This window comes from Giraffa tippelskirchi, chromosome 11, assembly GCF_054371585.1.
Source record: "Giraffa tippelskirchi isolate mGirTip1 chromosome 11, T2T-mGirTip1v1.2.pri, whole genome shotgun sequence".
NCBI classification, from domain to species: domain Eukaryota; kingdom Metazoa; phylum Chordata; class Mammalia; order Artiodactyla; family Giraffidae; genus Giraffa; species Giraffa tippelskirchi.
In genome coordinates, this window is record NC_137285.1 from 147,370,438 (window position 1) to 147,395,182 (window position 24,745).

General features: G+C 49.3%; 1 protein-coding gene and 1 long non-coding RNA gene across 2 annotated transcripts in view; one reads left to right on the forward strand and one right to left on the reverse strand.

Moving 5' to 3' along the window:
• PTPRJ (protein tyrosine phosphatase receptor type J) overlaps positions 1-24,745 on the forward strand; it is a 175,954-nt gene that overhangs the window by 8,880 nt on the left and 142,329 nt on the right. The window lies entirely within an intron of this gene.
• Positions 21,835-24,745, reverse strand: part of LOC145525531 (uncharacterized) — a 28,644-nt gene continuing 25,733 nt past the window's right edge. Inside the window, exons 3-4 of the long non-coding RNA XR_014068273.1 lie at positions 22,575-22,829; positions 21,835-22,466 (exon numbers count right to left, since the gene is read on the reverse strand). This is a non-coding gene — a long non-coding RNA (uncharacterized LOC145525531). The remainder of the gene's footprint in view (positions 22,467-22,574; positions 22,830-24,745) is intronic.

The window sequence follows — 24,745 nt, forward strand, 5'->3', positions numbered from 1 at the left end:
TTCTCTAGGACCATGAGGAGTTATTTTATGCTGCCAACTGAAAGTTTGAAGGCATACTTCTTGGCTCTAATTGCAGAAGATGGGAAGTTGAGAGAGTCTGTGCTGAGCGTGCCACCTTGTTTCCATGGCAACAAGGTGATGCTGCAGTTCTGCTGCTGGCTGAGGGGCCACCATGTTTTCATGTCCATCTGCCATCGGGGTTATTCCTTCCCCACTAAGCATGGACCACACTCATGGTCTTATTTTGCTCAGACACTGGCATACTTTACTATCTATGAAAACTAAAATATTATTTTTACCTATTTGGTTTGCAAGGCCTTCAACATATATGATCTCATTCAATTCTCACAGCATCCCTGTGGGTTTGTCATTGTCGTTCCCATTTAAGATGTGACTTGGGCCATCTCTCAGTGACTTGTCCTGTCCATTTCAGGTGCCTCTACAATAATAATGTACATTCATTATATAGCCCAGTTTTTAACATTAGTCAAATTTAGAATTAGCTTTCAAGAGGTTGATTGGCCAGTTGAGTCCCCTAGTTTGGTTCATTCATAATTATTAGGTTGAACCATGTGAAATTACTGTTTTTGGTCCTTTGAATCCCAGCAGTTGTATATGGTTCCATCTAATATGTTCCAGGAAATGTTCTTTTAAAGTGAAGTTTAGAAAACCAGATCATAGACTTGCATGTTGTAAAGTGGTATGTTTGAAACCATGGGTCATAAAATCAGTTTAGTGAGTTATGATCAGCACTGAAAAATGATAGAATAGAAAATATTGGCATCTTCTGCAGGTAGTAAGGGTAAGAACTGCTTTATGAAAGCATATATATATTTGTGTGTCTGTGTATGTACTGAATTGCATATAAATTGAATTCATCACAGCTTCAGTCCTTGCCAAGAAAACTGGAAGCCACTGTTACAGGGAAAGGAGAGGTGGAAGGTGTTGGTCAGGGAGTGGCGGTGGTTTCTCTTTCTAAAGACAGTGGAAAACTAGTATAATATCCCCAAATATGCATAATCAGGCCTGCATAGATGACTGAAAGCCATTATGCGGTGGCTGGCACAGGAAGGCCCTTAGGCGGAGAGTGGGTTGACTGGCAGCTGAGGAGGCCTGACCTTAAGTAGCCGCCCTTCTGGAAGCTTAGGGGCACCACCCCAGTGGGACACGTTATTGGCCATGTTCTCTGTTCTTTGGTGAGTAGGTTTGGCAGGGAGCTGACACTCGCTGTCTAGTGTGCTGTGTACTTTGAGTAAAAAGTTAGGACCGTCTCAGGGGAGCTGAGACTGAGGGGCCGTCGCCTGTCTGTTGAGTACTGGGCCTCAGACCCACAGCCCAGCCTCTTCTTTTTAACCTTCAGGCCATGCTGCCCTCAGCCCACTCAAGCTGATCCCCAGTTGCCTGGAGGATCCTGACCTAGAGTTTGACTTTATTCCCCTATGAGTCAGTTCAGGGTTTTTTTTTTAAATATATAAAATTTGAAAGTATAGATAAATAAAAGAAAGCAAAATTATTATCTGTAATCTCCACTCCCTTGATATTAACTCCTGGTACCATTTTCTGATGAGCGATCTTTGTCTTTTTTTATGCTTGGTCTATCTGTTTTGGATTACCTCCTATATATGCTTTGTAACTTATACTTTTCAATTTTTTAAAAGTTGGGGTAGATGCGTTTCTAGGGGGTATCCCAGGAACCCACAGCATAAACATGAGGCTTCTTCCTGGAAGGTTACTGTTACTCAGTAGAAAGTCTTTTGAAAAAAAAAAAAAAATTTTTTTTTTTAAACAAACATGGTTGCATCCAGAAAATTTTCAGTAAAAAAAATCTCTGTCCCTCTGGAGTATGAGTTCGCTTTCCTCTGCTATTCTCAGGGGCATTTTGTAAAGTACTGATAGTATGTTGCGAACATTTCCCCCTTGGGAGTAGATACCCTTCCCTTCTCCACCTTTTTACTGTTGCATTGCATTGCGCTGCATGGCTCTACCTTAGTTTATCTCATTCATCTTGTGATTCGCTCTCTAGTTTGTTTCTAAAACGTTTTGCCATGATAAACACTTTGGATGATTTTGTGGTTAAATCTCGGAACACATGTGATGATTTGGGGATACCTGGCGATGATAATAGTAGCTACCACAGTTATTATGAATTGTTGTCAGCACTCTGTATGTATTAGCTCATACAATGCTATGATGTAGGTACAAGCAAGGAAACTGAGGCCAGGGAGTTATAGTCTGGACCATGGCCACAGCCTGTGCCAGGACCTCAACCAGCTAGTTGTGGGTTTCCTTGAGGACGCAGGGAGATGTGGGGGCATTGGCTCCATGCTCCAGGGTGCGTGTGAGACTCCTGGAAGGACAGCTGGGCTTGAGGCCACTCCCACAGGTGGGAGAGCCACCTTCCTGTGGGGTGGGAGGCCCATTGACATTTGCTGCTCAAGCACCATGACCTGGCAGGAATGAAATGCTTCCCAGAACCACAGAAGGTAACAGTGTCTTGGCCATGGAGTTTAGATCCTGAAGCTGTAAGTGGTAAAGGCTGCCTAAAACTTTGGGGCCTTGGCTCAGATCAAATGATGACATAATGGCATGGCTTTGGGGTCTTGACCTGCCTTTTGTGAATGAATTTGGATTCCACAGAGCTTGAAATTGGCCATGGATGATATGCCTTTGGGGTGTCCCAGGAGAAGAGCAGCAAGGCAAAGGGCATGGGGTGTGGCATCAGGAGAACCATGCATCCAAATCCATGTTCGTCTTCTGCAGTGTTGTCTTGGAAACTTGTTACATCACCTGGGAAACGGGTCGTAATTACCAGGCCACATGTTATTAGGGTTAAATGAGGGAAGATGTGTAAGATTAAACCTGATCCAGACTGTGGCTTAAATGTGTGCTCCCAACTCACCCATAGTAACACAGTGATTTCTGACTTCGGGCTACAGTTGCCCTGCATCCAAGGACGACACCTGCTGTGTAGGCATTGAGACAGTTTCTGCCTTAGTGTCCAGGAGTAGCGTTGTCTAGAGTGGTCACCAGACCCTACCGTGTGAAGAGAAATTGATGACACATTGGCATGTCTGAAGATGTGGGCATGTATTTACTGTGAATCACAGTGATCTCTAAAAGAGAATAAGGTTAATTACGCTGGAGCAGGAGATCATCAGACAGAGTGGGGGAGAGAGAGAGAAAGAGGTCACATACAACCAGCCAGAGTCAGCCCTTCCTGGAGGAGATAATGGTCCCATGTGCCTTTTCTCCCTGCTGGGGAGGCCGTGCCAGCCCGTCACATCCTTGCTTCAGGCAGGAAAAATTTAACCAGCACTAATCTCACCTTTTAGATCTAGCACGTTGCAGCCCAGCCTGTCTCTCTAAGGTAACTGTACCCATCCCGGTGACTATAGCTTGGCTTCATCATCCAGCACCTATCTTCTGAATTCCTGCCTGAATCCATCCCTTGAGGTCCTCTCCTCCTGCAAAGCACTCTACCTGATACCACCTCTGATTCTGCATTCTCATTGGAGTTCAGACCTGATGCTGAAATTGTTTCGTAGCTCTGATCTGTGCACCTCTCCAGTCAATCATAACCTCCAATTTAGCTTCCTTATATCTTGCTACTGGGAGTCCATCCCTGCGAGAGTGGACATCAGAGGCTTGAAGTCACTTTGGGGACAGTCTCACCAAACTCTGGGCTTGTTCCTGGAACTGAGAGACAGTGTGTGCAGTTGTGGAGAGCCCAGGCTCTACAGGAAGAAGACTGCATGGGAATTCCATGAGAAAACATGTTTTATCATGTTGTTTAACCTCCCTGTGCCTCATTTTGCTCATCTGTAAAATAGTGGTGGTTGTATGACTCAGCTCTCAGGATGTTAGAGGCAGCAGGTAAGATAAGGTAAGTATTGCAAAGAATTAGTCACCACATGTTAAATATCAGTAGAGGTTCCCAGGGGGCTCAGTGGTGAGGAATCCACCTGCCAGTGCAGGAGATGCAGGAGACACATGTTTGATGCCTGGGTCGGGAAGATCCCCTGAAGAAGGAAATGGCAACCCACTCCAGTATTCCTGCCTGGAAAATCCCATGGACAGAGGGCTACAGTCCATGGGGTCACAAAGAGTTGGACATGACTGAGCATGCACACACATACAACCGAATGTCAGTAAACATGACAAAACAGAAAAGGGACTGTGTGCTGGATAGGGTAAGACTCAGATGCTCAGCCTCTGTCTGCCCATAGAGTCTGTGACCAGCCTTTTGATTTCCTTTGGAAGAGGCACGTGTAGTATTGAGCCTTTGCTGTCCCCTGGAATCTGGCCTTTAGGCTCTGAGGCTGTCTCCCAGAGTCATTGGGGTGAGAGGGGAGAACTACTATTCCTTTAGACCAGGGTTTCTCAACCTCAAATAATTCCTTATTTGGGGGACTCTCCTATGCACTGTAGGGTGTTTAGCAGCATCCATCCCTGGCCTCTGCCCACTGCCTCCCCCAACTTGTGACAATTAAAAAAAGTCTCCAGCTATTGCCAAATGTCCCCTGAGGGGTAACGTTGACTTAGTAGGTGGGCCCAGCTGTCCTTCCATTCCCAGGTGATGATGTCACTGACTTCATCTTTTCTTTTTTTGATTGGAGCCTTTTAAAAGTCTTTATTGAATTTGTTACAGTATTGCTTCTGTTTTATGTTTTGGTTTTTTGGCCGGGAGGCATGTGGGATCTTAGCTTCCCGACCAGGGATTGAACTGCACCCCATGCGTTGGAAGGCGAAGTCTTAACCCCTGGACCACCAGGGAAGTCCCCGCTGACTTCTTCTTGCGAGACAGTCGATCTCAGCTAACAAGTGCATTTACAGATGTGACGGACAGCCGCAGTGCTGGCTCTCAGAAGAGGAGTCCCATTCAACCTCTGCTTGTGCAGTGAGTACCTTCCAGGGATGCTGCGGCAGGGCAGGCGTTGTCCTGGGCATCTCGGCACCCAGGAGTCGAGTCCTATGCCAGGCTCCTCCCCGCGTGCTCCGTCTCACTCTCCTCCTCCGCAAAATGGGAATAACCGACACTCTTCCCACCCTGCCCAGTGGGACAGGAAGCCCGTGTTAATGTGATAAGTGTGGTTCGAAGCTTTACTGCAGGGCATGTGAAGTTGAAGGAAAGGCTTCGTGTTTATTAGGAGTGAAGCCAGATGTGCCAAGTTCCGCACAAGAGATAGACCTGTCAAAGGGAGATCACATTACACAGAGGCACTGCCAAGTTCCCCCTCCCACCACCTCCCTAGAAGATTTTTCAGCTTTTTGAATGTTTAGCAGCCCCAGAGATAGGCATAAGCCTAGAGATAATGGCTTCAAAGCCAGTAACAGGGAGACCAGCAGGAACGAGGCTGGAGGAGGAACCCTGGAAAGCCCACTGAAATGGTGGTAGTGCCAGCCCAGGGTGAGGAGGGTTGAGGAAGGTTCGTGCATGGGTGCTCAGTGGTATCCAACTCTTTGCAACCCCACAGACTGTGGTTTCACCAGGCTGCCCATCCCTGGGATTTTTCATGCATGAATACTGGAGTGGGGTGCCATTCCCTTCTTTGGGGGATCTTCCTGACCCAGGGTTTGAACTTGCATCTTCCGCGTTGGCAGGCGGGTTCTTTACCCACTGAATCACCTCGAAAGCCCTATCCAAGAGGGTTGGCTTTCTGAAAGTCTGATATTGACACAGCTGTTTGAAGACACATCACTTTGTGAAGCCGACAAAGGGCTCCTCCCTCAGTGCTGGTCATGCCTGGTAAAAATGTACTCTTTCTAGGGGCTCTAGTCTTGTACCCAGATGCCAGCAAGTTCTCCCAAGCTGGCCACTGGACTGTCCCATGCTGTGCTGGGCTCCCTCTTCATCCTTTTAATTCTGGCCATTTCAGAACTGAGGCACAAAGAGGTGAGGGGACTTGCCCAGAGCCAGGGATGGGGCTGTTCAGTAATCTCCTTTCTATTGCTTTGTGATCAACAGCAATTTAGTAGCTTTCAAAGCCTGAATTTTCCCGCATTGCCAAATGGGGCTAATAAATACCTCAAAGGATTCTGATTGAGATGCCAGGAGAAAATGCATGGGGAGCCCCCAGCCTGGTGCCTGGCATACAGAAAGTGCTCCATAAATGCCAGCTGCTGTCATTATTATTGTCTCAACTATCAGTGATAGCACAGGGTACCAGCTTGGATGAACTTTTCCAGGAATGGGAGTGGTTTGCCTGATCTAAGCGTACAGTAAATCTCAGGCCGTGTTCAGTGAATGTTTGGGGGTGCAGCTGTCTGGAGAGGAGTGGTGGATGTCATGTGGGGAGGACAGAGAGCCTGAGGTTGAGAGAAGAAAGCAAAAGAAAGCAAAATTTGCCCTCAGAGATGGAATATGTGATCTCCCAGTCGAACCATCTGAGCTCATTGCCATGCTACGCTACTTGGTGGTTAAGCATTGTTTATCAGAAGATAAAAAGGATCATCATCTCGAAGAGTGAGAAAGGACCTTAGGGACATTAGGCTAGGACAGATGGATTCCAGTTTGAGCCCATTTTCAAGTGGTTGATAGCAGCTATGCCAGCCCTGCATGGCAGGGTTCTTAGACCACTTGGGATGGCCTAGCTCCACCGGAGAGAGTGCTGGGATCAATTAGTGATGTCTGTCATGGCCAGAAGCAAGGCAAGAGGTAACACACAGGCTGTTTGCTCTCGTTGATTTCAGCTGAGACACTGAGGCCTAAGTACTCACTAGAGAGTCACCCAGCAAGTTGTAAAACCACAAAAATTTCCTTCGAAAGGGATCTTTTAAGGGTGTCTAATTCTTGGGTTTCATCTCCAAGAAAGTGATTTTTTGCTGGACTGTCTTTAGCAAGAAGGAACTTGCTGTCTCAAAAGGTGGCTGGGTCTGTCTTTGGGCACCTCTCCTGTGCGTGTGCTAAGTCGCTTCAGTCGTGTCTGACTCTGCGACCCTGTGGACTGTAGCCCGCCAGGGTCCTCTGTCCATGGGATTCTTCAGCAAGAATACTAGAGTGGGTTGCCATGCCCTCCTCCAGGGGATCTTCCTGACCAAGGATCGAACCTGCATCTCTTATGTCTGCTGCGTTGGCAGGCGGGTTCTTTACCATGAGCACTACATGGGAAGCACCTTTCCTGGTTGGCACTTCTACCACAGAGGGGAGAGGCCTTAGAAGCCACTTTTGATGGTCTCTTCCCCGCCGTGGCTGCACCTGGGGAACTTCTAGAAAATGCTGATGGGAGGCTCCCCCACTCCCACCAGTGGGATTTGAACTTCTGGGTGGGTGGCCACACACCATCCCCAGCTTTGTAGTTTTATTTTTCCAGATGCCTCACGTGGTATTAAAGTGTGGCCAGGGATGAGAACCACTGAGACCAAACCTTTTATTTTTTTTGGAATCAGAGGCCCAGAAAGCGTATGGTTGTCCAGGTTTAGTGAGGCAGGAGAAGGAAGCTAGGGTTTCTTTCTTCATAAAGGGCCAGCCATATGCTAGGCTCTTTTAGTTTCCTGCAGAGGCTCTTTTTGTCTGATAGAGGTGTGTAATCCCACTGTTTAAACCCATGCGGCTTCATATTGCACTTGGTATAAACCCATATGGTGGTCTGCAAGACCCTGAACCTTGGGTCTGGATGACCAGACCAACCTTCCTCTCTGACTCACCCTGTTCACCTGCCCCTTTTCGCCGATTCAGTTCGTGCTGGTTCTCTTATAGCAGACACTGGTACCCACCCTGCTTTCTCCCTTGGTGGGTGGGGGGAACTTGCTGCAGTGTTCTTCCCCAGATCCTTCTGGTTCCTTCTCAGGCTTTAACTCAAGTGACTTGCCCAGACGCCTCGAGCCCGTTGTCCTGCTCCATTTCCTCCCTACTTACCAGAAACTGTCTTACTGGTTTGCTGTTTCTGTTTCCCTTGTTGTTTAGTCGCTGGGTTCTGTCTGATTCTTTGCCACCTCCATGGACTGTAGCCCACCAAGCTCCTCTGTGCATGGAATTTCCAGGCGAGAACACTGGAGTGGGTTGCCATTTCTGTTTCCCTCTTCCCTGGAATAAGAACTTCAGGAGGTAGGGACCCTGTCTAGTTCTCTGCTCCCTCTCTCACGACTTGGACAGAGCCTGCCTCAAAAAGATGCTTGGCAAATGGATGAATTAAAAGAACAACCTTGACATAGACCTGGTATTATCCCCAAGTGGCAACCAACTAGAATCCCAGTTAACTGCCTCTCAGTCTCATGTTATTTCCAACGACCTCATAATATTTTTACCTTTACCCATGACAGCCCAAATGTGTGTGTGTTTGTGCGGGTGCCTGCTCTAGTTAAAAAAAAAAAAAGGCCCAGATTTTTAAGTTCTCTGGACTTCAGTTTGAATCCCAGCACTGCCTCTTACTAGCTGTGTGGTTTGGGGAGATTATGGAACCTGTCTGAGGCCCAGTCTTTCTTGTCTGCAAAATGGAATCACAATCAACAGTAATGCTTGTGCATGTGTGCTGAGTTGCTTCAGTCGTGTCCAACTCTGTGTGACCCCATGAACTGTAGCCTCCAGTCTCCTCTGTCCATGGGATTCTCCAGGCAAGAATACTGGAGCAGATTGCCATGTCCTTCTCCAGGGGATCTTCCCGACCCAGGGATCAAACCCTCTTTTACATCTCCTACATTTGCAGGCCAATCCTTTACCTCTAGCGCCACCTGGGAAGCCCAGGATTAATGCTTAGTTGACATTGATTGAATGCTTTCTGTGTGCCAGGCGCTGTGCTAAGGGCGTCATGTGTCCGGACTGAGTAAATCCTCATGACCACCTCGGAGGAGGCTCTCATCTTGCCTTTATTTTATAGGAAAGGAAAACTGAGATACAGAGAGGTTAAGCAACCAGCCTGAGGTCACACAGTGAATCCAGCCAGACATGAGAGTTCAAACTTTGGCAGTTTGGTTCTAGAGTCAGTGTGTTTTGAATTTATGAAACCACATCCAGATGGCCCCAGATGGGTGGTGGTGCTGGGGCCCCAAGGCTTGTGCAGGGTGTTGAGCCCAGGCACTCAGGGAGTGTGGGTGAATGAGTGTATTTCCTATGAAAAAAATAAAACGGAAAAACTCTTTGTCTCAAATATTATATCAAGTGCCTACTTTGTGCCTGGCATTGTGACTAGGGCCAGTAAAAAAAAATTAAAGAAAAGGTCTCAGTCCTATCACTCCAACTCATCAGCCTTTTGTGCCTGATTACTTGGGCACTTTTTGTGGTTGTGATGGTTTTAACTGGAGATGTGACTTTATGACTGTGCTGGGCCTGGGTTGGGCATCACCTTGCTGAAGCATTTTCTGGGAGGATTTGCCCTCTGATAAATGGAAGTGTGAACAGCCACGCCTGCCTTTCCAGTGGCTGCTACACTTTGGGGTGAGCAGGCCTCGGGGTTGATGTGAGACTGAGAAGCCTCAAGTGAGTTTGGTCTTTTTTTTTTTTTAATTATTTTTTCCTAATTATATTAGAGTGGCATAACAACATTAAAAGAAGCTGGAGAAAGGGGGGAAAAAAGCCATATATCTCTCCTTATCACGGACCTACTATATTTTAAAAGAGTTACAGGTATGATTTAGTCCATGCGGCTTCTTTTTTAAAATAATTTTGATCACTGCTATTAATATATTCAAAATGGATAACCAACAAGAAGCTACTGTATAGCACATGGAACTCTGCTCAACATTATGTGCCAGCCTGGAAGGGAGGGGGGTTGGGGGAGAATGGATGCATGTGTATGTATGACTGCGTCCCTTTCTGTTCACCTGAAGCTGTCACAGCGTTGTCAACTGGCTATACGCCAATACAAAATAAAAAGTTTAAAGTTTTGAAGAAAATATAAATAAAATAATGGTGATCACAGACAGGGACAGTTTCAGACCTCTAATGTCAAAAGGCCAAATGAAGAGCGAAACATTTTTCCCTGGTGATACATGGATGATATAACCATAATTTTTAATAGCTGCAGGATACTGCATGGAGTGGATGTGCTGTAATTCACTTAAGCTTTTTCCTATTTAGAGTTTTAGGCAGCAGCCAATTTTCCCTGTTACAAGTAATGTAGAGACGCCTGTCTTCACGCCTGTCGCTTTTTCTGAGAAACAGAAATGATTTCTTCTGGATTAATTTCCAGGCATCTTTATAATCTTTGACACCACTTGCCAAATGACTTTCCAAAAGGGGCGCATTGTTTATATTGCCATTAGGATGCATGAGACTGCCTGTTTCATTACACCCACACTGGCACTGAGTGTTATCATTTTTTAAAGACAGATTTTAAATTTAATATTTGCATTTGCAGACATGCCAACTGGACTATGTGGTGGCTGGCTGCCTCATGCCGCTTTTGACCATGTGTGACTCATATAGAACCTGTTTTGTGTAATCTTTTAAAAAAAATTCGTTAATTTTTTTTTTTTAACGCTTGGGGAAAATGTCAGGTCACTGAGTTTTGCACTAAAGTCTACACTTGTCTGCTTAGGTATCTAGAAAATTCTAAGCACAGCCAGAAGCCAGCTGGGCCTAGTTGGGTATTTTCTGATTGGAGAGATGATCAGGTGTATTCATTTCAGTTTTAGAGCTACTGTTAGAGATGCCTGCTCTGCAGTGTCTCAGCCTTAAACTTGAATTATGTGATGGCCGGGGGGACATAGGGGAAATGAAATATTATTGAGTGCTTCCTAGATATCTAGGCCTTCCTGGTTACAGCTTGAAAATGGCAGCACGTGCTAGCAGAGCGGGCAGAGAAAGTTGAGTTCAAATCCTAGCTTTGCCCCCTGCCTCCTCCCCTCTCCCCCAACCCCGCCCCACCTGTAAACCAGTCTGCTCGTGCTGAGGGCTGAGGTCAGGATGAAGAGCCTTGTTATGAAGGATTCAGCACACACAGGAAGACCGCGCCCCGGCCGGCAGTGGGGAGGAGGACTCCTGGGTCCAGTGAGGGAGTCACAGTTGGCAAGTTCGATGTCTTTGTGGCAAGGTGGGCTGGGGCCAGGCTGGAAGGTCTCCAGTGCCTGAGTCCTTTAGACTCAGACTTGTAGAGCCCGAGGCGTTACAGGAGGATTTTCTTACAGATTTTAAATACTAACGTGTGTGTGTGTGTCGCTCAGTCATGTCCGACTCTTCGTGACCCCATGGGCTGTAGCCCGCCAGGCTCCTCTGTCCATGGGATTTTCCAGACAAGAATACTGGAGTGGGTTGCCATTCCCTTCTCCAGAGGAGCTTCCTGACCCAGGGATCCAAACCTGGTCTCCTGCATTGCAGACAGATTCTTTACCCTTTGAGCTACAGGAAAATCCTAACTGTTGTGTTGTATTGTTATTTTTTCATGGTCATTTAAAAAATAAAAGCTGTATTGAGAGGTAATTCATGTACCACTAGATTCATCCTTTTAAAGTCTCCAACTGGGTTGTTTTTAGTGTATGCAGAGGCAATCGTCTCTGTTACCTAGTTCCAAAACATTTTCATTATCCCCACCCCCCCAAAATAACCCCATACCCATTAGCAGTCACTCCTGATGCTTCTTCCTCCCAGCGCCTGGCAACCACCAATCTGCTTTCTGTTTCTAAGAATTCGCCTGCTCTGTGTTTTTGTGTAAGAAGAATTGTACAATATTTGTCCTCTTGTATCACCTGGCTCATTTCACCTAGCACAATGTTTTCAAGGTCCATCCTTCTTTGTTTTTTTGACGGCACCACACAGCTTGCAGGATCTTAGTTCCCCAACCAGAGACTGAACCTGTGCCCCTTGTATTAGAAGCCCAAAGTCCCAAACACTGGACTGCCAGGGAATTCCTTCAGGGGGTACTGGAGTGTACCAGCACCCCATTGCTTTTTCTGGCCGAGTAATGCTCCACCATAGGGACCTGCAGGTGTTATTTCTGCTTTCATGAATTGATGGGCATTTGCGTCAATCCCTCTTTTCAGCTGTTATGAATAATGCTTCTGTGAACATTTGTTTTCATCGTGAGAGGATTATGAACTGGGGAGTGGATTCGGAGCCTTTGAGCAAGATGGTCTGTGAGGAGGCCCGTGTCGTCTCCACCCGTAACAGGCCGGTCCAGGACAGGCTTGACGTGCTTCTTTTCTATGACCCTCTGAGGCAGGGGCTGTTCTTCCTCTGTTTTGACAGATGAGGATGCTCAGGTTCAATGAGGTGACGTAAGCTGCCCAGTTTGTGCTCAGCCGGCCAGCAGGCCACCTGCTCCCGGAGATCGGGAGGTGGCGGTGGCCACCCTGGGAGGGGCCGGGAGGCTGAGTGGTGCTGCAGAGCGGCAGGGAGCTGGGTAGAGTGTGGTGTGTGTGTGCAGCGGTGTGAGCCGGGTGTGTGGGGAGGGGAGACCTTGCACAGGTGTCAGGAGCAGGACCTGCCGTGGCACTGTGACAGTGGCAGAACCCCGCGCTGGAGTCAATGAGAGCCGGTTGCATTCTTGGCACAATCTCTGTGACCTTGGGCAGATTGTGTCTCCTCTGAACTTGACCTTCCTCGTCCGGAACCTGAAGCTCTTCTCCCAGCCTCCTGCCTCCCTGAAGGCTGAAACGAATAAGAAGCGGGTAGCGGTTGGGGAGAGAAGGGCAGAAGGGAGGCGAGGAGGAGAAAGGAAGAAGGAGGGGACAGAACCTGCTGGAACATGTCTGGGGGGCGGGCAGGCTTGGGAGGAGGTCGCCAGCTGGTCTGGGAGGACGTACATCCCTGACCATCTGGGGGAGTCCCGAACCCTGGAAGAGCTCCTACCCAGAGGTTAATGAGCTGGTTGTCACTCTGGAACTGTTGATTTTTCCTAGTGTTTGAATTGGAGCTTTCGTTTCCAGGAAGAGTCTGGCGCTGACCCGCCCTCAGCATCAGCAGCCGCCTCCAGCACGTCCCTTCCTCAGTCTGTCTGCTCATCACCTGCAACCCACTGAGGCTTGCCTGGGTCCTTGAGGTCACTGGGGTGGCCCCTCCTGTGTGGGCCTGTCTCTGTTCTAGTGGCAGAGCTGGCTGTCCCCTTTATCAGTGACTTGCAGCTTACCAGCGTTTTGTGGAAAGCTTGTCATTGCCAGTTAGAAAATAAAGATAGAAACCTCCCCTTTGGAGCTGGCGTTGCGCTGACTTGCTCTTGTTCTGACTCCAGTATTTTGCTGGGTTGTTATGAATCAGTCACTTTTTTTTTTTTCAAGTGTGACAAGCACATTTGTCTTAAAATGAGAAGCTGAGCTTTTATGTGATGCAAGTCAGATGATTTTTCCTTAGACTAAGAATCCTGCCCTTACCCCTATCAGAGAATGATCTGATGTGTCCTGTTTTGTCCTGACCTTTGAGGACATAAGAGATGCAGGTTTAGTCCCTGGGTCGGGAGGATCCCCTGGAGGAGGGTATGGCAACCCTCGCCAGCATTCTGGAGAATCCCATGGGCAGAGGAGCCTGGTAGGCTACAGTCCATAGTCGGACACGACTAAAGTGACCGAGCATGCCCGCGTGAGGACATAGGGGACTTAGGGGTGTTAGCCTTCCTCTGTGTAGTTTCTGCCCCTTTGCCTCCAGACAGCAACTGTTGGCTTGGGGCTGTGCTTATGAGCTCACATCGTGGAGTCCAGTCACTGTTCCTTTACATAATTGGTCAGGCCCGAGGGTGTCCTTCCAAGCAGGGAGGACCTTAAGGATCACCTCATCCAAACCTTTCACTTTGCAGATACTGAAAGTGACGCCCCAAGAAGGGAAGCCAAGTGCCCTAGACCGCACAGCTGTTCACAATGTGAGCCCAGCTTCCTGGCTCCCCCAGGACACTGTCTTCCACCGTCCACTCTGCTGTCTTCCAGACAGTAAAGCTCCCAACAGTGAGCATGCGGGCCCTTCAGGAAGCATACCTATCTTTGGCCCATTTCTCTAGCAGATGCAGAACTGGTTTTCTGGAAGTGAATTCTGTCACATGCTTGGCGATCTGCTGGGGAGAATTCTGTGCTTTCTGGGGAAGAGTTGGAGGTGTCCGCTGGAGTCTGGCGTCTCTGCACTTTTTGGCCATTTGAGGAGAGATTGAGCATGCTTAGATCCTGAAGGTGTTGGCTGCCAGATGGTCCTCACCTGCTACCCCCATTTATTGCATTTATATCTAATAGAGCAGGGGTTCCCCAACCTCCAGAGTCTAAGGCCTGACGATCTGAGGTGGAGCTGATATAATATTAATAGAAATAAAGTGTCCAATATGTGTCATGTGCTTGAATCATCCCAAAACTATCACCCCCTCCCAGTCCATGGAAAATTTGTCTTCCACGAAACCAAAAAGGTTGGGGACCACTGTAATAGAGGACCCAGCCCAGTAACCAAAACTGGGGGCGGTGGGTTGGGGAAGAAAAAGGGTGGTGTTTCTTTTAGAATAAAACCTGCTGATACAGCTTTGAAAGTCATTGTCTTACTCATCCTTATTCGAGATAAGTCACACAATGGGTGGTATCTGGGGTGCTGTTTCCCCCGTGAGAACACAGTGAAGTGAACCTTGTGTGGGCTGCTCTGTTAAAAACCGAGAAGCCATGGGCTGGAAACAACCGAAATGCTAAGCAGCGGCGGAACTGCAGAAACCGTGCGCTGCTGTGAGGTCGTCACAAATGCTTTGAGAGAATGCTCTGTGACCTGGGAAGATGTTCATCATGTACGATGTTTGAAGGTGTGAGCGACAAAATAAGGTAAAGCAGAAACATTCATCCCGACTTCAAACTCAAAAACGTGTTTTGCAAGGATACAGGAGTGTGCTATTGTGTGGTGTTTTTTTTAAAAAAGAAAACTACAACAACCCAAAAAACAAGTTAGGCAGTCCTGGGCCCCTTGGGCAAGTCACCAGATCTTCCAGACTCAGGCTTCTCATCTGTAGTTTGGGAGGTGTTCTTGCCTCTGGGATGTGGGAGGAATTCAGTGAGCTATTTGGGCCTTCAGAGATAGGGCTGCCTCTGCCTCCGGTCTTGGACCTTAAGTCTGCATGCTGTGGTCGAGTGATTGGACCAGACCCAATTATCTGCCGCTTCAGGCCCATCAGAGCTCCGAGGGCCTTCTGGATGCTGGGACCTGTGCGCTGGGGGCTCACACCGTCACTGTTCTTGCCATTTCCTCCACGTGCTGTGCCCTTGCTGGCCACCAGGCCCGTGCACATGCTGAAGGAAGCCTTGTGTTTCTGTCTTCCACCCAAGGCACCACGTGCACAGGGCCTGGTGTCCAAGAGGTGCTTAGCCCAAAGTTTGTCAACTGCATTGAAGATGTGGGATTTGAATGGGGCCTTTAAGTAACAAGTGGGGCTCGGTGATCGTGGTTGGAGTGTCATCCTAGGAGGCAGGCAGGGCAGAGGGCAGTGATGGCCATCGCTCCTGCCTGTTCAGGGTCCAGGCCAGCTGGGCACAGCAAGGGATTGACATAGGCACAGCCTGCCTTTTTTTTTTTTATAATTTTATTTATTTTTGGCTGTGCTGGGCTTTCACTGTTGCATGGACTTCTCTAGTTGAGGCCAGCAGGGGCTTCTCTCTAGTTGCGGGGTGCGGGTGTCTCACTGGGGTGGCTCCTCTTTGTGGTGGAGCAGAGCTCTGAGGAGTGCGGGCTTCGGTCGTTGTGGCTCCCGGACTCTAGAGCACTGGCTCAGTAGTTGTGGCACATGAGCTTAATCGCCCCGTGGCATGTGGGATCTTCCCAGATCAATGATCCTGCATTGGGAGATGGGTTCTTTCCCACTGAGCCACCAGGAAAGCCCCTAGGCACAGCCTGCCTTTAGTTTGTCATCACTGGGTGTCACCGTCCTTTTAAGACATTTAATGGGTCAGGCTCGATCAGCTGTGCTAGAGTTTGTAGCTTGGGGCTGTGTGCGCTTCTTTATAAGAGAGACCCATCAAGACCAAGCCTGTGGGGTGGCCACATATATACGGAGGCTCCTGACATCCTGCTGAAGGTGAGACCCCAGCTGGACCTGGAGGCAGGAGGCAGCCTGGGCTCTCTGTCTCATTTTGCCACTTCCTGGTCTTCCCAGGTGGCCCTCGTGGTAAAGAACCCGCCTGCCGATGCAGGAGATAAAAAAGACGTGGGTTTGATACCTGGGTGGCTAAGATCCCCTGGAGAAGGGCATGGCAACCCACTCCAGTATTCTTGCCCGGAGAATCCCATGGACAGAGGAGCCCTGCGAGCAGGCTATGGTCCGTAGGGTCACAAAGAGTCACATGTTTCACACAACTGAAGTGAGTTAACACACCCACACCCGCACCCCTCACTGACTCGGTGGTGTCTTAAGTGGAGTGACTTCAGGAATGAAAGCAATGCTTGCCAGCACGTTCCACATGCGCCTACGCACAGCATTCCCATCTAGTCCTTATGGCAGCGGTGTAATTCCGAATGTGTCTGTCGCACGGGTGTGGTTGGTGTCCATGAGGCAGTAGGGAAAAGTGGGGACTCAGAGAATCTGCCCTGTTTGAAGGGGAGCCCTCCCTGTTTTAAATGGACACATTAAAATGTGTTAGGCAGTTTTTTTTTTTTCTTTTGGCCAGACAGCTTATGGGATTCCTTGTTCCCTGACCAGGGATCAAACCTGAGTTCTGCTAGTGGCCAGTGAAAACGCCAAGTCCTAACCACTGGACTGCTAGAGAATTCCCTTGTCGTTTTTTTAAAATTGCAGTAAAATATATGTAACATAAAATTTAGCATTTTAACCATTTAAAAACTTTTTAAAAGTTTGTATTTATTTTGTACATTTTAGCCATTTTTAAGTGTATAGTCCAGCATTGTGTACACTTCCGGTGTTGTGTGCTCACCACCGCCCTCCATTCAGGGAGTGTATTTTGTGCTTTATAAACACCACCCCACTTAATCCTCATTAAACCTGGTGAGATAGCTCCGATCTTTAATGCTCATTTGAGAATTGAGGAATTTGAGACATGGACGGGTTAAGGCACTGGTCAGTGTTGGGACTGGAATTCTAACCCTAGGGGACCCAGAGTTGTCAGTTACTCTGATTCTTTTTTTTCTTTTTTTTTTTCAGAAAAGCTGGAAATAGTTTTAAATGTTAAAACTCCTGCTTTTAAAAAATATTGACTCAAACTAACCAAACAAAGCACCATGGAGGCCAACAACAGCCTCTTCGTTACTATCTGGGCATGGTTCTCCCGGTAACTCACTGATACCCATCCCGCCTGCCTCCAGGAGGCTTTGGGAGGGTCCAGAGTCCAGTCGCTTCCCTGGTGACTGTGACGCTAGTGGTAAAGAATTTGCCTGCCAACACAGGAGACTTAAGAGACGCTGATTCAATCCCTGGGTCTGGAACATCCCCTGGAGGGGAGTATGGCAACCCACTCCAGTATTCTTTCCTGGAGAATCCCATGGATAGAGGAGCCTGGCGGGCTGTTGTCCATGGGGTTGCAAGAGTCAGATACGACTGAAATGACTCAGCACACACACACACAGGGAGATAATGTAAGTGAAAACTTTGTGTAACCTGTGAGGAGCAAGCAGTATGTCTGACTTGGGGGTTAGTAAGAGTAGCTAAATATGCATATTGAGTACGCTGTATGTGTCGAGTCCTGTTCTTTTGAGAGTCCTCCGGGGTCGGGGTCTTGTTCCCCTCCTTTTACAGATGTGGCACAGGCAGGTCAGGTACCTCTCTGAGGTCACACAGCTGGGAGCGGTGGAGTCGGGATTCGATCCCAGGCAGTGGACTCCAGAGTGGGGCTCTGTCCACTGTGCTAATTGCCCTGGAGCTCAACTCTGAAGAATTACCAGGGAAGGGGAAGCGATGAGCATCGATTTAAAGCCCAGAGCAGGGCCAGACACTTTGCCAGGCCCCTTCTCTCACTTTATTTCATTTCACTCTCACAACAATCAGGTGAAAACTGAGACTCGGAGAGGTCTAGTGACTGGTCAAGGTCCCATGGGGCGAGAGTGCCAAAGCTGGAGTTTGAACTTGGATATGAGAGACTGCAAAGCCTACACTATTCTTTCCTCTCCTTGAAAAGTCCTAGTGTTAGTCTCTCAGTCATGTCTGACTCTTTGCAACCCCATGGACTGTAGCCCACCAGGCTCCTCTGCTCATGGGATTCTCCAGACAAGAATACTGGAGTGGGAAGCCATTCTCTTCTCCAGAAGATCTTCCTGTCCCAGGGATTGAACCTGGGTCTCTTATGTCTCCTGCATTGCGGGCAGATTCTTTACCGTCTGAGCCATCAGGGAAGCCCTTCGTCTTCATGGAAAGGGAAAGGTAGTAACCAATTAATTTTCAGATTTAAAAAATGTATCTGCTTAAGTGGAGAGCGCTGAAAAGTGCAGTTAGGAGACTGAGGGTGGCTCAGCGGAAGCACTTTCCCGCATGTGTGTTTAGGTGGCTCCTTGGGGGTCACGCGAGTCCAGGTCTGCTGCAGTTTGAGGGTGTGGGACAGGCAGCGTGGAGCTGGGGTGAGGGCTGTGCTGGCCCCAGCTTCCTCTTTTTTCTTTTTCTCTTTTTGGAATGCTGCTAACAGCCTTGTAAATTAGCTTGTTTGGATCCGCATCCTCTAAGTGGAGCTGATTGAGTGAACCACGCCCCCAAGGTGGTGTTTTCAAGGTTGGCCTCTTGGTGGCTTGGTGGGAAGGTCTTCCAGCCGCAGTGCTGAGGGCCTCTCCCTTCTATTCAGCACGGTCCCTCGAGGCTGGCCCTGTGCTGAGTCCCAGGGGAGTGAGAAGGCGGGGGACGTCCCCGTAGTCAAGGACTGAAGTCAAGGACCTCGTGATCCAATGCAGGAAAGGAGGAGCCGCCGCTCTGCCTGTTGTAACAGCTGATCAGCCGTCAGAGAGGACCTTCCAGGCGGCAGGAACCACACAGGCAGACATGTGGGGGTGGGGGGAGAGCCTTGTCGGCCGGGCCTTGGAAGAAGAGAGCTCATGGATCTCACCCACCTTTCTGTCCCTGGCACTTAGCCCTGGACCTGCTCACCAGGCTTCTGAGAATGAGTCAAGCCCCAGGGGGCAGAAGGTAGACGACAGGAGAGAGATGTTAAACACTTGGGCCCATGTGCACCTGGCCGCCTTGATTTCTTTCAGACCCATGGACCAGGCACTTAGAAGTAGGAGGACCATGAATCTGCAGCTGTGTGGGTCCATGCGAGGTGAGGACCGCAGGCCACAGCCTCCCAGTGGCCAGAGAGCTTGGAAGGTCAAGGCCCAAGGCTTAGAAGCCTGGGCCGGTACTTGGTACTCAGTGCTAGGCAGGCCCTTAACAGCTGTTTCTCGAACGAGTGGATGGGCACCAGAACCCGCCCGGGGTGGATCCCAGGCTGGGAGCAGCCCTGGGCTGCCCGGAAGCGCTCAGTAAACACTCGTTAATCATTTCCTGCCTGGCAAGCCCTGTGGGTGCCCGGGAGAGCCCTGGTTTGCTTGGGGGAAGGGTCATTCGGATGACCAGGCCTCCGGGCTCGCCCGGCTCTCTGGGAGCTGGAGGCGGGGTGGCACCTGCGGGTGTGGCGGCGGGAGTGGCAGCCAGGGAAACCTGGTGCCCGGAGCCCCCTCATCTTAGTGAGCTGAAGGGAGACACCTGTGAGCCCTACAGGCTGCCCCCACCCCGATCCCCGCCCCCCTGCACCCTCTTCCGTGAACATGCTGCTCTCCCCCAGACTCAGATCTTTGCTTTGACTTGGGTGTTTCTCTGCAGGCTGGTGACCCTGAGCCAGGAGGCTGGGAGTTGGTCTTGCTGAACAAGTGGGTTCTGGAATGTTCAGAGGGCAGCCAGAGTGTCCATGTGTCCAGACAAGAGGGAGCTGCTTAGGTCTGAAGGATCCATTCGATTTGTAAAAATGCCGTGTGTTCCAAAGTCAATAGGTGGCAGTGGTGGTGGGGGGGGGTTGGCTTGGAGACCAGGGATGCTCTTTGTTCCCTGGTGGTTATGGGACCATCTCTTATCTCTGGGGTGGCCCACTGTTCCTTCTTAGGATCAGTTCGAATCCCCTAGGGTCATGAGAACACTTGTTAGTCTATTTCCATTCTGTGGGGGGAAAAGAGGAGGTTTTTGGTTAAGAAAATTTGGAGAACTCTGGGCTAAACAAAATCAAGCAGATGTCTTTCTTGCAAGACTTCCAGGAACCTTCCATGAGCTTATGACTCTTTGAGAAAGAGGGGGATATAAAATGCTTATTTCCCCCAGTTTTTTGTTTTACCTCATATCTATTTATCTCTGTTATTAGAAATACCTCAGGAGGCTAATGTTTTCAGGAACCTGCTGCAGGGAATGAATCAGTTAATTCAACAAATGTTTATTGGGTAATTACTGTGTGCCAGTGGCCAATATAGATGCTTGGGATAAGTCAATGACAAGTTCAGACCTAGAGCCCTATGCTGGAGGAACTTATCTTCTTGTGGAAGTGATGAAGTGATCTTTGCGGAGGATCTACTGTGTCTCAGGTGTGTGAGTTATCACACGTTATCCTGTGAAACCCTCACAACAGCCTGGTCAGATAGATGGACCATTTTACAGTTTAGGCTGTAACAGGCTCTCATGGGTAAAGTGACCTCCCCACTTGGGCTGAATTGTCCTTTTCAGAATTACGCCTTTGAATTGCAAGAGGAGCTGGTGAAGTGAGGAACACCAGGCAGAGACGTTAGGGTCTGTGGCAAGGATTTGTTGCTATCCTGTGGTGTCCATTTGTGAAGGTCTGATGGAGAAACTTTCCCGAGACTCTCTGAATCAGACAGGGGAAGACGTGCTTCTCCTGAACAACTGGTTTGTTTTCCTCTCTGGGCACCGAGGATCTCATGGCTGATCGTGTTTCCTTTTGGCTTCGGTTACTAAGCACCTGAAGGCTAGGTGTGTGACCTGACTTGACACTTCTGCAGAAAGAAGCTGACCAAACGGTGTATTTTTCTACGTGTTGGTCTTGCCTCTGGCTTTATTATTTTCCTTATGCTTATTTTTCTCTGGGCCTGATTCCCTTGACAGTTTATTTTATTCTTTTGTGTTGTTTGTATTGTTTGCTGTAAATACTTGGTGGGTGGGTATAACTAAATTTAAAAAATGCTGGTCAGGTGCGTTGTGTCAGATCCTCCAGCTAGTTGATCGGGGAGGCAGGCTCCACCTCTGTCCTCCACACCATGTGTCTTTCCGGATGAGGATCCACCAAGAGACAGTTCTATTTGCTTTTGCAGCCACCGTTCTGTGGGTTTCAGCGGAAACCGGGCTGGCTGAATTGGAGGTCTTGAGTGGCTTAAATTGACCTGCATGTCACACACGTGGTTTGAGCAGGACTCTGGGCTGTGGATCCTTTCTTGGTGAGAGCTCCTCAGCCTTCTCTTCCTGCTTGTGGTTTGGAGGGTCCCCAGGGGGACAGACAGATACGCACTGGACGCTCTCTCTAGCTACTCTCATTCATTATCCTCATGGCAACTCTGGAGAGCATCAGGAGGAGCAGGTGGTATTGATGAGAAAACAGGCCTGGAGAGGCTAAAGCACGTCACCCACTGGGTGACACCTTAGCCTGCACTGTGATGGAAAACCACGCAGCCCCCGTGAGAGCTCCCTGAACCCTCTGTCGGCAGCGTGAGAGTGGGGAAGAGCTTAGGATTTGGGGCTGGATCACATTGGGCATGAGTCCTGGCCACAGCTGTGTGTGCCTATGGGTAAGTCACTCTTTCTGAGCCTCAGAAGCCTCATCTCTAAAATGGGCACCCTAGTTCCTGCCCTGCCAGCCCCACTGGAGGAGGAGAAGACGAGCATGGAAGCCTTTGTCTGGTGTTAGGTGCTGTGCCTGTGTGCCCTGCTCCATCTTCATCGTGCTGGTGATGAAGACAGTGGCAGCGATGATGCTGATGAGGATGGCGACTGTCACAAGAATACTGGCTCCTTTACCCGCAAATTATCTTAATGAATGCACAAAATAAACAGAGAGTGGGGAATACGAGAGTTCCTTTTTGCAGGTGGAAAAAAGTTGAGTAATTTGTTTAAAAAAAGATTAAGTAATTTGCTTAAAGGCACAGAGCTATTAAGTGGTAAAGCCAAGATCTGAACCCAGGCAACTGACCCCACAGCTGACCTTACCATCACAATCAAGGGAAAGGGCAGAAGCCTGGGGCCTTTTGGGGTAATGATATTATGGCACATCAGTGTGAGAGGACCAGTGAGGACCATTAAGGACCACCTGGGGCAGGCAGTTGGTGTGGGTGGTCCCTGGAGGGGCAGTGGGACCTGGAACAGCCTTGGGCAACTGAACCCCCCTCGGAGCTTCATGTTTTTCACCTGTAAGATGAGGAGATAATAACATGCTTCATGGTGTTAATGAAATAGGGGATGCATAGATGCTTGTACCTTGTATAAAAGTGTTTGTGACATGTGAATGACATCTGCAGACATGGAGAGCAGATGTAAATTAGTTGTCATGGCCCCCTCCATTTCTTAAAATCATCTCCCTTGCTGAGATGGCGGTGTCACCTGGAGTATGCAGATTCTTCGTTCAACCAGTTTGTTGAGAATCCGTGTTGCAAAGTCTTAGCGAAGTGCTTGCTCAACAGGTAAAGAATCCGCCTGCAGTGAAGGAGAGACGAGAGAGGTGGGTTCGATCTTTGGGTCAGGAAGATTTTCTGCCCCCACCCCCGCCCGGAGGGGAAAGGCAAACCACTCTGGTATTCTTGCCTGGAGCTATTCTTGCCTGGACTGAGGACGGAACTGAGTACAGCATAGCAAAGTGCCGGGCAGGCGGGGGTGTTGCTGCTGCCGGGGGCTGGGCGCTGGGGACAGGGTCCGAATTGCCCGAAGCCCTGGGCCTGCCTTGGGAGAGCTGGGAGGACTCTTGGCGGTGAAGCCCCTGGGATGAGGCGGTGGGATCCCAGGGTTCTCAGGTGGGAGGGAGACTTCTCTTTTCACTGTTTAGATCTTTTCTCTTCCCACCTACAAGTAATAATAAAACTTTGAAAAGTTTTGTGAAGAGCGGCTAACTGAAAATACAAATACAGGCCCCTAGGAGACAGGAAGCAGACAGTGGAGAAACAGCTTCCTTGGGAACAAGGTGCTTTTGTAAGCGCCGGGCGGGGGCGGGCTGGCCAGCCACTCCCACCTTCGGAAGCGGGAGACGGGGCGCGCCCTTCGGTTAAGCTCCGTGAACTTTGGCTCTGAGTAAGGGATAGCCCTTTTATTTCCCGCTTTGTTCTGTCCCAGGTACGCAGGACCGCAGCCCTCATTCATGCCGATGGCAGCTGCCCGAGGGGGCGGGCCAGATACCGGGGAGAAGAAAGCGGAAGCCTTCCTTTCTCCGTCTCCCTGTCTCCCCGGAAGAGTCGGACACGACTGAGCCACTGAACAAAGGCTCCCACAGTGGGCCTTTGAGGTCAGGCTGCCCCAATCTCCCCCATTCTTGTCCTGCCTCTGGGACGACCTCTGTGCAGGAATATGGAGGTGGTGGAGGTGAGGTGGACCCTTGACCTTGACAGGAACAGCAGAGAAGTCCTCTCAGGGGAAGGGAAGCATCCTTCCTGGTTCACCCTCTCCTGCCTGACCCCTCTGGACAGAGGCACATGGACAAGCGTGTTTGGACTGGAGAGCTCTTCCCAATGCCCCTCCTCCCCCCAGCCCTGAAAGCAAAACTGAGGGCCCTCAGCCAAGGACGCTGCAAACCAGGGGGAACTTGGCACCCTCGCCGTAACTGATTCTGACCTAAGGTGGTGACCCTGTGCTGTGCTGTGCTTAGTTGCTCAGTCGTGTCCGACTCTTTGTGACCCCATCCATGGACTGCAGCCCGCCAGGCTCCTCTGCCCATGCGGATTCTCCAGGCAAGAATACTGGAGGGGGTTGCCATGCCCTCCTCCAGGGGATCTTCCCCACCCAGGAATCAAACCGAGATCTCCTGCATTGCAGGCGGATTCTTTACCAGCTGAGCTCCCAGGGAAGGACCCTAAGGAGTGTTATTTTGGGGAAGCATCTCTGGACTTAACTCCCCTCCCCTGCCTCCAAAGCATACCCAGCACCAACCACTTCTTTTCTCCAAGACCGAGAGGAGTAAGCTGGGCCTGCAAACCTTCAGGAAGGGGTCCAACTCTCTCTGTTGACCATTCAGCAAACCTATTTGCCCAAGCCTGAAGGTAAAAATTTGCTGACCCAGGTGAAAAGGGTAAAAACACGTTGTGCCAGGAACTCCAGGAGATAATGAAGAACAGGGAAGCCTGCGTGCTGCAGTTCGTGGGGTCGCAAAGGATCGATCTGGACTTAGCGACTGAACACCAACAACAGAGGGTACCAACAGTGTGTTTCTGCTCCCAAGGCATCTCCCTGAGACCCAGGAACACTTGCGTCTCTCCCGCCAGTGTGTTGAATGCTTGTCAGCTTTCCCTTCCTCAGTCTTCATCTTAGTAAATTATTTGAGTAAGGCAGATTTGCTTTGGAGCATCAGCACCCAAGCCTGCGCCATCACACGGCACGCAGCTGAGAGACCCATGCAGTTCTTCAGAACTCGCAGCCCGTGTTATGTACACAGCAGCGGACCTGGGTGGTGGTTATGTGTGTAACTGCTGACACAAAAGGAACCATAAATTTTGCAGAAAAGAATTTGTTTTGGTTCCCTGTTCTTTTTGCTTTATATCACATATTGTTTAAAAGAGGGATTTTTTTTTTTTTATTTTGGCTAAAGGAAAGGGAACTGTGTATTTGAGATAAGTAGACTAAAGTGAGATAAATAGTTGGGTTCTGTCATGTGCGAAGCAAAATGGTATGGTTGCTGAGGTCACCCTGGTTCTGTGCTGCTCCAGTATTTCTCTGAAAATGAGAACGTACAAAGTATGGGCAGGTCCTGCGATGCTGGTTCGATTGGGATT